Genomic DNA, 11,067 nt, shown 5'->3' with positions numbered 1-11,067 from the left:
CGTGCCACAGTGGTTCAGCCTTCCTGCTGCCATTACATCTCTGGCTCCTCTGCTTGACCACAGCGTGCGGTAAATGTCTCCACGTCTCGAAGATAGTACCCGTCATAGCAGGTAGCCGACGATGCAGCTTCACCCGGCTGGCGCAAAAAGACCCGCATGCACAGCCTCTTGCGTTAGACAAAATTTCCTATGGAGTACAGCGACCTGATGTTACATGTAGTTCAAAATCAACAGTCGAGATCGCGACAACACTTGTTTATATACCAGTTTAGGCTTGTGTTCAAGACATTTTCAGAATTTTAGGGCCCCTACTGCTGGTGATGGCCACTCCTCGATTTTCTCGCGATACCACGATCGTACACATCCAGTCGATAAACGAGTATTATTGGGATCTCGACTGTATGAGCCTCACCAGTTTATAAGTCTTCGCACATTACAGGCAGCTTACGGTGCCTATGTTCACCTACCTGTTGTAAGCGAACGAGGAAGTAGGCAAGCGATCGTTCACCCTACAGCACGTCCCGCAAGCGTCCTTACTGCTAGGCCACCTAGCGTGCGAGTCAACTATCCATGCAGAACAGAAATGGGTCGTTCTACTGGCTGGACAGTCACTGTTGCTATCGTCAGCCACAAGGCTACCACGTCAGGCTTCCTGCGTCGCGTGCGAGTCGGTAGGCTGCAAAGACGCTGACCGCTACAGAGCACGAATGTAACATGACTTTAATAAAGTTGCGAGAATCAAAGGACTTCGCAGATCACCTGCTTGGCGCGAGAACATCACAACCACACCACCACCCATCTTGACAAGTAAAACATCTTACCAAATGGGATTCCTTTCCTGGAGAGAGAAGAAAAAGCCCACTCTCCCAATAGGGTGTAGCGGTGACTGGCTTTATTCTCGAATGTTCGTGTTTCGTGTCCATACCTGCAACCAGCACAAGGCATATTCCATAGGAGCGCTTGTCTTGGGATGAAGCAGTGAAACGAGACACAGCACTTAAGGTAAGACTGCAGCAGATAATAGCTTTGCTAGGCGTGCGCGAGAATGGCAATATGGGAATTTTTTCAAAAAATGAATAGGGTGAGAAAGTTAATCATTTACGGCGAGTGCACGACAAGTTAGGGATTTGTTGACTGTTCTAGCACAATTCCGCGGAGAAATTCAGCAAATAAAAAGAGATGCAGAAGGTAGAATCGACGTGGATTAAGTAAATAGTAGTCCACGGAACAGAGCGGATGAATGTACAATGGACTCAGCGCTAGTTAAAAGTTTTCCTTCTGTCCCTACAGTTCTAGTCTTTCGTGGGAAATCTGATGTAGGTATTCACCTGCTTTTGTTTCTCTTAAACAGAAAAATGCAGCAACTTTAGGATCCTTGACTGATTCGGATAAAGTAACTGTGGTAGAACTGCGAATCCAAGATGATTCAGTCGATATTGTTATGGACGATACCAGGTGAAGTCGAGCAGCTACCTACGACGGTTTTAAGCAGGTACAGGTGTAGCGGTACAAGAGGAAGAAAACGGATGGGTTTTACAGGCAACAAGTCCACAGCATGCGTCTATTGGACGGAGAATCTAATGAGCGTTTTGCAGATCGCATTAGAGAAGTTACTGCTAACACGTAATACCTCAATATGAACGAGTCGCACAATGAGGCTGCAGTGCATGAAATACGCTTTTGAACGGGCTAAATGGTGAATTCGGTTGTGCGGCCAAATTAGCACAATGTGAGTCACTTGTAGAAGCCATACAATGGCAGTTCGATTTGTGGAATACTTACAGAGACTTCAAGTGGACCGTAAACCAGATTGTCGTGTATTCTAAGCTTTGTCAGGAACTAGTTGTCATGGGAACAGGCAACAGGCTACAAATACCGGCAGGAAAGAATTTCGATGTTTCGTTTGTGGAAGGAAAGGTCACATAGCACATAATTGTACAGAAGGGCACACACGGAGAACGTTAACCTCAGAGGGAGCACAAGGGCCACCACTACTTCAACCCCAAGTAGCAGTAGCTACTGCGAGCTTCACGAATGACAGTTCGCAAGCTCTGCTTCTTTATGCAATTTACTGTGGACTAAATATTCATTTTCTAGTTGATACAGGGGTTCAAATTTCTCTGACGTGGTGCTGAATAGTTAAGGTAAGAGCTGGAGGCTGGAGGCGTGCCATTAGAGGGTTAAATAGTTACCAGGTACAAAATTCCGGAAAAGTTGTGATTAACTGCCTGATAGGCCAAGATGAATATGAGACCGAAATGCAAGTGACAAGAATCAGAGAGGAACATGACGGAGGTACAATAGCGTTGAATTTCCTATCAGCTAACCTCGCTCAGATAGATGTAGCAAAAATAGAGATCCTATTCGGTCATAATGTTATGTTTGCAGTGGTTCAGACTCAGATGGATGTCAGTGACGCAGAGGTAATGTGGAAACAGAGTATCGACGCAAGTAAACCGTTTCGAGTCGATGTACATTTGACTGAAAGTGAGTGCATCCACCTGAGTACAGGAATAAGGTTGTAACGCCGGAAATGCATATCCTCCTATTTCCATCTATTGTACTATTATTTTTTTCCTTGTTTTCTTACCTCAAGATATGACATTTCTGTCTCTTTATATATTGTAATTGTTTTACTGTTTGTATATATATATATATTTATGCATTTATGTGGATGTATAATTGGTTTGTTTCGTAAATATTATTTGTATTTTTGCGCTGGGTCTTGCCTAGGGAAAACTGCTATCGAACGATTACATCGATAGGTCGTGTGAAGACTCAAAGTGTGTAGGATCTTTGGTAGTGTTAACTCTGCCGCGTGGAGCGCGGGCAGAGCGGTGGGAGTCTGGCTGGAGTAGCGAGTGGAGCAGGTGTGTTGTGTGACGCTCCCGCGAGTTGTCGCGCTTTCGGGGTTTGGCAGCATGTAATTGCGCTCGACTCGCGATGATAGTTTCTGACATGGTGTCGCGGACGGGAAGCATTAGCTGGCGCACATCAAGAGCCCGTTTCGCCTGGTGACCGTGTCGAGAAGAAGGCGCGCCAACATCCAGCTTCTGCAACAGCGACGGCCGACAATGAGTGACTGTCGCCACCTCCTCGATCGACGGCTTCAAACCTTCAATCAACCAACAAGGAAGACTAAAAGCACGTAAAGTTTCAGAGCTGTATGGCAGACCTCAACTTTTCAAATTGTTCCATTTGCCTCGCAAAATTACAGCAACTTAGCATGAACCTTTGTTGCTCATTGTCCCAATTGCATTGCGAAGCAGGGTCCCTTCCTTTTCCGAAATGAACCCGAGTGTCGTTGAAATTCAAACGCCAGCATAATTCCATTTCACTGCTTTAATTTCAAAGTTCAATTTAAGTATTCATAGCTGGCTACAATAGTTAGATTACACAAGCACAAATTAAGAGTGCGAGTTTTGTTACCGTATTTTAGCTTACATGTGACTGCAGCTCAGCTTGGTACGTACTAAATTTTGCTATTGCTAATTGTTCAGAATCGTTTAATTCAAGTTCAAAGTTAAATCTCTTCTTTCTAAATTGCGTAGATTCAAGTAGCTTTAGAAATGATTGTTGAGGTAGTCCAAGACTAACTGTATTTAGATGTGCTTCAGAAAGAAAGCTCACTATTAACTTCAGTCACTAAATTAACTTTCGATTTTCCGGTTTCATTAATTCTTTTGCTAAATTAAGTGTAGCGAAATTTATTACTTCTGACAAACTTTCAGTTTTCACACTACACGTGTCAACCTTCAGTTGCCACGCTTCTAGTGCTAATTATATGTGTAATAACCTTTCTTTTTCAGTTATTATAGTAATTGTCCATAGGACTGGCGACCGTAATTTCCCCCGAATCTCAAATATCTAATTACCCCTAGTTGATTGTTAACGTAACGGCCGCACATTTACTTTCTTTATTAACTTTATCCCTATTTCAAAATTAATTTCCACCAGTTTCACTTGCATTTTTCCTTTCATTTAGATGTAACCCTTTCCTCCCTCTTTACCGACAGGTTAATTCGGTGACGATTGCTTTTCCAAAATTCCCATTAGGTACACGCGATTTCATTTTTCACTGTCATTAAGGTCAATAAGTGAGGGGGAGGTTACACGTGGCGACCTGGTGACAGGACAATCTTCAAATTTGAGGTTGTTCTGGACACGAATTTTGCATTGTACAAATCTCGTAACAAAGTACTGGTTACGAAATGGTCGATACGTCAGCGAGAATATTAGTGTGAGGAATCCTAATTAGATTTGAGATTTGGCATTTATATTGAAAATTATTAAAATGAGTGAAGGCAACAATTACCAAAATTTGGTAGGCTTGGATAAGGAACAATCGGTCGAACAGTGGGGAACGCGCACCGCGGTACCCATTGTTCAGGGACAGGCGGCTAGCATGAAAGACGCGACCGCCGAAACGCAACGAAGAGCAGAAATGGAATTCCACACTTTAGAAAATGTTTCGGAGTCGGAAGTGAAAACCAAATGCGAATCCCTTGATGACGAATACGGGGGGACAATTAAAAAGAAAGCCGCTACGGAAGTAAAACCAGTAGTTTCCGGGAATTTAACTGATTTATTGAATGTTGTGATTAACGAAATCAAGAGTCAATCGGCCATGCAAGAAGCTCAGTCTGAAAAAATTGAACGAAAGCTAGACAGTCACAACAAAGCTATTAATGTTGTTAACAACAATGTTGGAGTTGTTAACACAAAAGTTGATAAAATCAAAGAGGATATTGTTGTGATTAATAGCGAAATCGGTAATCTTAAACAGGAAATGATAGGCGTTCAGGCGGAAATTGCGAGCATAAATACTTGTTTTTATTCCGAAATTAGCAGAATCGAGAAAAGTGTAGGAGAATCAGTTGCTCCGATCATCGAGAGTAAGGTGACGGAACAAATTCAATTAGTGAAAAAAGAGGATCAAAAGAAGGTGGAAACTCTAAAGGCTTTAGTATCCGAAGTAGATACCAAAGTGACGAAGCAGGCTAATACCTGCGAAGAGAAAAAAAGGGAAGTAGAAAAGCTTGCGACAACCACTTGCCAAGTAATTACGAGAGTGTCGGAATTAGAAAAGAAACTTGATGAAAAACAGAGCTATGTGCCAATCTATGCACATAGTTCGGAATTGTTGACGAAAGAGGAGCGGTTCGACCCCTTGAAAAAAGGCGGTATACACGCGACGGATTTCATTAAGAATTGTGATAGAGTTTTACCCAGATTATGGACTAATGAGAGAAAAATTAATGCGATTATTGATGTGTTGGCTGGTGATGCCAAGCGTTGGGGCTTAAACCTCAACATTACGGACCTGAATTTTGACGAATTTAAAAATTTGTTTCTGGCTGAATACTGGTCAGAGCAAAAACAGCAAAGTGTCTGGCGCGAATTTGTCGTATCGAGGCCTTTCGATGCGAATTCGCGCGGTTCGATGAAGGAGTTTTGTGAGGGCTGGATCCGCAAGTTGGAATATTTGCGTGATCGCCGCTCGGAATCCGAAATAGTCTGGGAACTCTACATGAAGGTTCCAGATGATACAAAACGCTACGTAGGAAGCAATTACAGGACAATCAAAGATTTCCTGGAAAGAGTGGAGGACGAGGTCAATTGGCGCAATAATCGCGACAGTGGTAGAGGCCGTGGTAACAAAAACGGGTACCACATCAACCACAACAACGATAACAATGGGAATAATGCATACCGCAACCATGGCAGCAATAACAATAATGGTTCGGATCGTAATAACAATCGGTACAATTCAAATAATAACAGGAATGACGGAAACCAGTATCATACTAACGTGATACGGGCTTCACAGAATAGTAATAACGCCAGAGGGTGTGATCAGCCGCCTCAGCAGCATCCGGGGACCGTATCTGCTGGGACGTGACAGGGAAACCATTAGCCGCGCCGGTGAGGGGCCGACCGGGCGTGGAGAAATTTTGGCGGCCCAATAGCAGGAGAAAACCCAGGTGTCGTCGATATGAAAATTCCGTGTGGAATAATCAACGGCGGGAGAGTGTGCCAGTGTTAGGAGAAAGGAGTGCGCCCACAAGTAGTAGATCAGCTGTATACACGGCAGTAGAAAATACATTCACTGTCAGTGAGAACAAATTAAGTAGTGTTCCGGAAATCGATTATAAAGTGGCAGCTGTAATACCCACAGCGGAACTGGAGATTGAGTTTAAGAATGATTCGCAAGTGTTGAGAGAAGATCAGATGTCGGATAAAACGTCCGTCATCGAGCGAGGGGATGCAGAGAGGGATGAGGTCTGGTTAAGGCAGATCGGTCGCTTATACGACGAACTAAGAGATTATAGGGGCCTGTGTGGGAGAAGTGTTTATGGGGAGCGCGTGCAGGATTTTCCGCGTCTCGTCCCGCAGGAAGATAGTGTTTGTGAAATGATAGAAAGTTCTGGCCCTAACCGGCAGACTTTACTAGAAATAGTTGATGTTAATGTGGAGCACCAGCAAGATTGGTCGTGTTTCGTCCCGCAAGAGTTGGATGTTGAAGTAGTAACGGAAAGTTCTGGCCCTAACCGGCAGACCTTACCGAAAGTTTCAGTGGTAGAAGTAGCCGACCCATCCGACGCAAACCTCCAGTTTAAACATTGCGAAAGTATTAAGGAGAAAGATTGCGAAAATTTTAGTGGTAGCCGGACACGATTGGTAGAAAACCACGTAGATTACAGTGTGTATGAGGTTAGAGCTGACGTTGTACGGTCAGACGATAACAGTGTGGGTTGCGCAGATCTAGAGGAAGTAATTGCAGATACTACTGAGCACATTTCTCCAGGTAGATTGGCAGATGAGATCAATCTGGCTAAAGAGGAATCAACGAAGGTGACAATTAGTGAATTGATAGCAAGGCAACACTCGCTAGTTGACGAGTTACAGGAAAAGTTTTCGGTATTGGAGGCGAAGCTACAGACTAAGCCTCAGGATAAACGTGTTGAAATTAAAACTGTATGTGAACAGAGGCTGAAAAAGCCGCCAGATAAACCGGATTTAGGATCAAAGCCGGATGGTTTTTTCTGGAATGACCTGGATATAGACGAGGATTTACTGTGGGAAAATAAAGAAACAGTCGAGGACAAGTGTAGACAGATAGTAGTGTCTGTTAATATGCACGACCTACAACTAAACGTGTTGATTGACACCGGTGCAGAACTGAGTGCTGTATCTGGGAAAATATTTGAGTTACTGAAAGACAGACCCGGCATCGTAGTTATGCTAGTAACAGGAGTGAAAATTATCGGTGCTACTGGGAAGGCCAGTAAACCGGTCACAAAACAGATTTTTGTCAACTTCGAGGTATGTGGGGCACGATTTGAACAAGAGTTTGTCGTCATGCCAGACTTAACTACGGAAGTAATTATCGGGTTAGATTGGCTATTAAAGTACCGTGCAGTGATTAACTGCGAAAGCAAAACTTTGACATGTATGTCACTAGATAAAACAATGGTAGTTGCTTTTGACGAGGCAGGAGACGGTGTGCATAGGCAATACCAGCCTATACACATTGTTAACTGGCCGGATGACACTGACGTAGGAATGAGTTTGAACTGCCGTAACATGAGGAATTTCGGCATTGACAAAAGTGTAGAAAGTGAATTGGAAGAGATAATCAAATTTCCTCCACGGATTAACATTAGTATTGGTGTGAAAAAAAATCGTTTGCGAGAAGTAATGAAGCTAAAAGCCGATGCTCGCATACGTCGTCATGACGCTAAAGCGCGTTTTGCTAAGTTTGCGATCGGAGACTTAGTACTTGTAAAAGCTCATGAGAAATCGAGCGAGATAGACAATGAAATCTCTAAATTTAAGTTTGTTTATAATGGACCATATAAAGTCATTGGTATACCTCACACAAATGCTTATTGCTTAGAGTATCCAAGCTCTGGAAAACTATTAGGTATACGGAACATTGTAGACCTGAAATTGTACCAACCTAGGATTGATTAATACCACAGAATGGGTAATTTGTACAGTATGTAAAACAGAGTGTAAGATTTAACGATTTGCTAGATTGCCATGCTTTTGACTGACCAAGGTCATTAAAGAAGTTGTAATTAATAAGTAATTAATTTTGATTAATCAATTTAATTTTAATCAATTTAATCATGATCTAATCAACTGAAAAATCCAAGTTGCTAGTTTAAGTTTTCAGCTGAGTCACAATAGATTTAGGAATGTAAATATGATTTTGTAAATAGCTGTAAGATTCCATAAATATGTGATTTACTAGTCATTGCCGATGTACTTAGACGCTGTTTTAAGTTTCAGGCTAGTACATGCGTGTGATGATGGACAGTGTTGAGTTATCCACTGTGATAGTGTTTATGGACTCCTTCAGATTACTCGGGAGTGAGTTTTACCGAAAGAATTCAGTGAAACGGACGTTCTGGAAATGCCGTTACGAGGGCGAGTGAGATCAAGCGTGCCGCACAGGCGGGCGTAACAATACTGGCGGGGCGGAACCGCTGTCCGCTCTTGTGCCGCTGTCGGCTCTTGTGCCGCTGTCGGCATTCTTTGTACTTGCGAGTACGGAGGGCGAAGTTGTTTTTCTTCCCGGACAGCTGATATGAAGGAATTCTGTTGTCAATATTTATGTTTTTGTCGATCTGCTGTATATTATTTTCTTGTTTAGCGTTAAGTGCACACTCATGACGAGAATATTAATTATGAAAAGTTTTTATAAAATACGTATTCTATGTAATTAATTATTAATTTGCGTATTTTGATCTACCTGTTTTTATGACCATGTACTCTGATTAATTTTGTAAATAGTATTCCATTTCTTGATAGTGTTACGAATTTTGACGATTTTAGAATAGCTAAACCATTTTCTATGTTTTCTATGAATTTTAATATGTTGTCAACCGGTTTTATTTTGTGCAAGATGACAGAGTGGAATAAGATTAGGAGTGTCTCCACTCAATTATTATGGTCTAAAAATTGATTTATGGTTAATTAGACGAATGCTAAATTTTGTTGATGTTTTGAGCATATGCATTTCCGCTGTTTCTTTTTTGGGACATTTTCTGAGTCTGTTTACGTTACACGAACATCCTCAGACAATGTGGGGCACGTGTAACGCCGGAAATGCATATCCTCCTATTTCCATCTATTGTACTATTATTTTCTTCCTTGTTTTGTTACCTCAAGATATGACATTTCTGTCTCTTTATATATTGTAACTGTTTTACTGTTTGTATATATATATTTATGCATTTATGTGGATGTATAATTGGTTTGTTTCGTAAATATTATGTGTATTTTTACGCTGGGTCTTGCCTAGGGAAAACTGCTATCGAACGATTACATCGATAGGTCGTGTGAAGACTCAAAGTGTGTAGGATCTTTGGTAGTGTTAACTCTGCCGCGTGGAGCGCGGGCAGAGCGGTGGGAGTCTGGCTGGAGTAGCGAGTGGAGCAGGTGTGTTGTGTGACGCTCCCGCGAGTTGTCGCGCTTTCGGGGTTTGGCAGCATGTAATTGCGCTCGACTCGCGATGATAGTTTCTGACATGGTGTCGCGGACGGGAAGCATTAGCTGGCGCACATCAAGAGCCCGTTTCGCCTGGTGACCGTGTCGAGAAGAAGGCGCGCCAACATCCAGCTTCTGCAACAGCGACGGCCGACAATGAGTGACTGTCGCCACCTCCTCGATCGACGGCTTCAAACCTTCAATCAACCAACAAGGAAGACTAAAAGCACGTAAAGTTTCAGAACTGTATGGCAGACCTCAGCTTTTCAAATTGTTCCATTTGCCTCGCAAAATTACAGCAACTTAGCATGAACCTTTGTTGCTCATTGTCCCAATTGCATTGCCAAGCAGGGTCCCTTCCTTTTCCGAAATGAACCCGAGTGTCGTTGAAATTCAAACGCCAGCATAATTCCATTTCACTGCTTTAATTTCAAAGTTCAATTTAAGTATTCATAGCTGGCTACAATAGTTAGATTACACAAGCACAAATTAAGAGTGCGAGTTTTGTTACCGTATTTTAGCTTACATGTGACTGCAGCTCAGCTTGGTACGTACTAAATTTTGCTATTGCTAATTGTTCAGAATCGTTTAATTCAAGTTCAAAGTTAAATCTCTTCTTTCTAAATTGCGTAGATTCAAGTAGCTTTAGAAATGATTGTTGAGGTAGTCCAAGACTAACTGTATTTAGACGTGCTTCAGAAAGAAAGCTCACTATTAACTTCAGTCACTAAATTAACTTTCGATTTTCTGGTTTCATTAATTCTTTTGCTAAATTAAGTGTAGCGAAATTTATTACTTCTGACAAACTTTCAGTTTTCACACTACACGTGTCAACCTTCAGTTGCCACGCTTCTAGTGCTAATTATATGTGTAATAACCTTTCTTTTTCAGTTATTATAGTAATTGTCCATAGGACTGGCGACCGTAATTTCCCCCGAATCTCAAATATCTAATTACCGCTAGTTGATTGTTAACGTAACGGCCGCACATTTACTTTCTTTATTAACTTTATCCCTATTTCAAAATTAATTTCCACCAGTTTCACTTGCATTTTTCCTTTCATTTAGATGTAACCCTTTCCTCCCTCTTTACCGACAGGTTAATTCGGTGACGATTGCTTTTCCAAAATTCCCATTAGGTACACGCGATTTCATTTTTCACTGTCATTAAGGTCGATAAGTGCGGGGGAGGTTACAAGGTTGTAGATCGACGTAAAGATACCGAAGTATCAAGGAAGTAATTTGCTGTTAACAGAGTCATCCGTAAACGGTGACCTGCTAGACCGGAGGCCCTGGTATGTAGCAACAACTGTCAGTGTCATTAAAGAGCCGGCCGCTGTGACGGAGCGGTTCTAGGCGCTTCAGTCAGGAACCGCGCGAACGCTAAGGTCACAGGTTCGAATCTTGCCTCGGGCATGGATGTGTGTGATGTCCTTAGATTAGTTAGGTTTAAGTGCTCAGAGCTATTTGAAGCATTTTGTCATTAAAGACGAAACAAGTGGAAAATTGTGCGCTCCAGTAAGCGTTGCAAACACGAGCAACGCAGAAGCAGAATTACCATCAGAAACTA

The sequence above is a fragment of the Schistocerca piceifrons genome, chromosome 7 (genome assembly GCF_021461385.2).
Source record: "Schistocerca piceifrons isolate TAMUIC-IGC-003096 chromosome 7, iqSchPice1.1, whole genome shotgun sequence".
Lineage (NCBI taxonomy): Eukaryota > Metazoa > Arthropoda > Insecta > Orthoptera > Acrididae > Schistocerca > Schistocerca piceifrons.
This window is presented reverse-complemented; position numbering follows the sequence as displayed.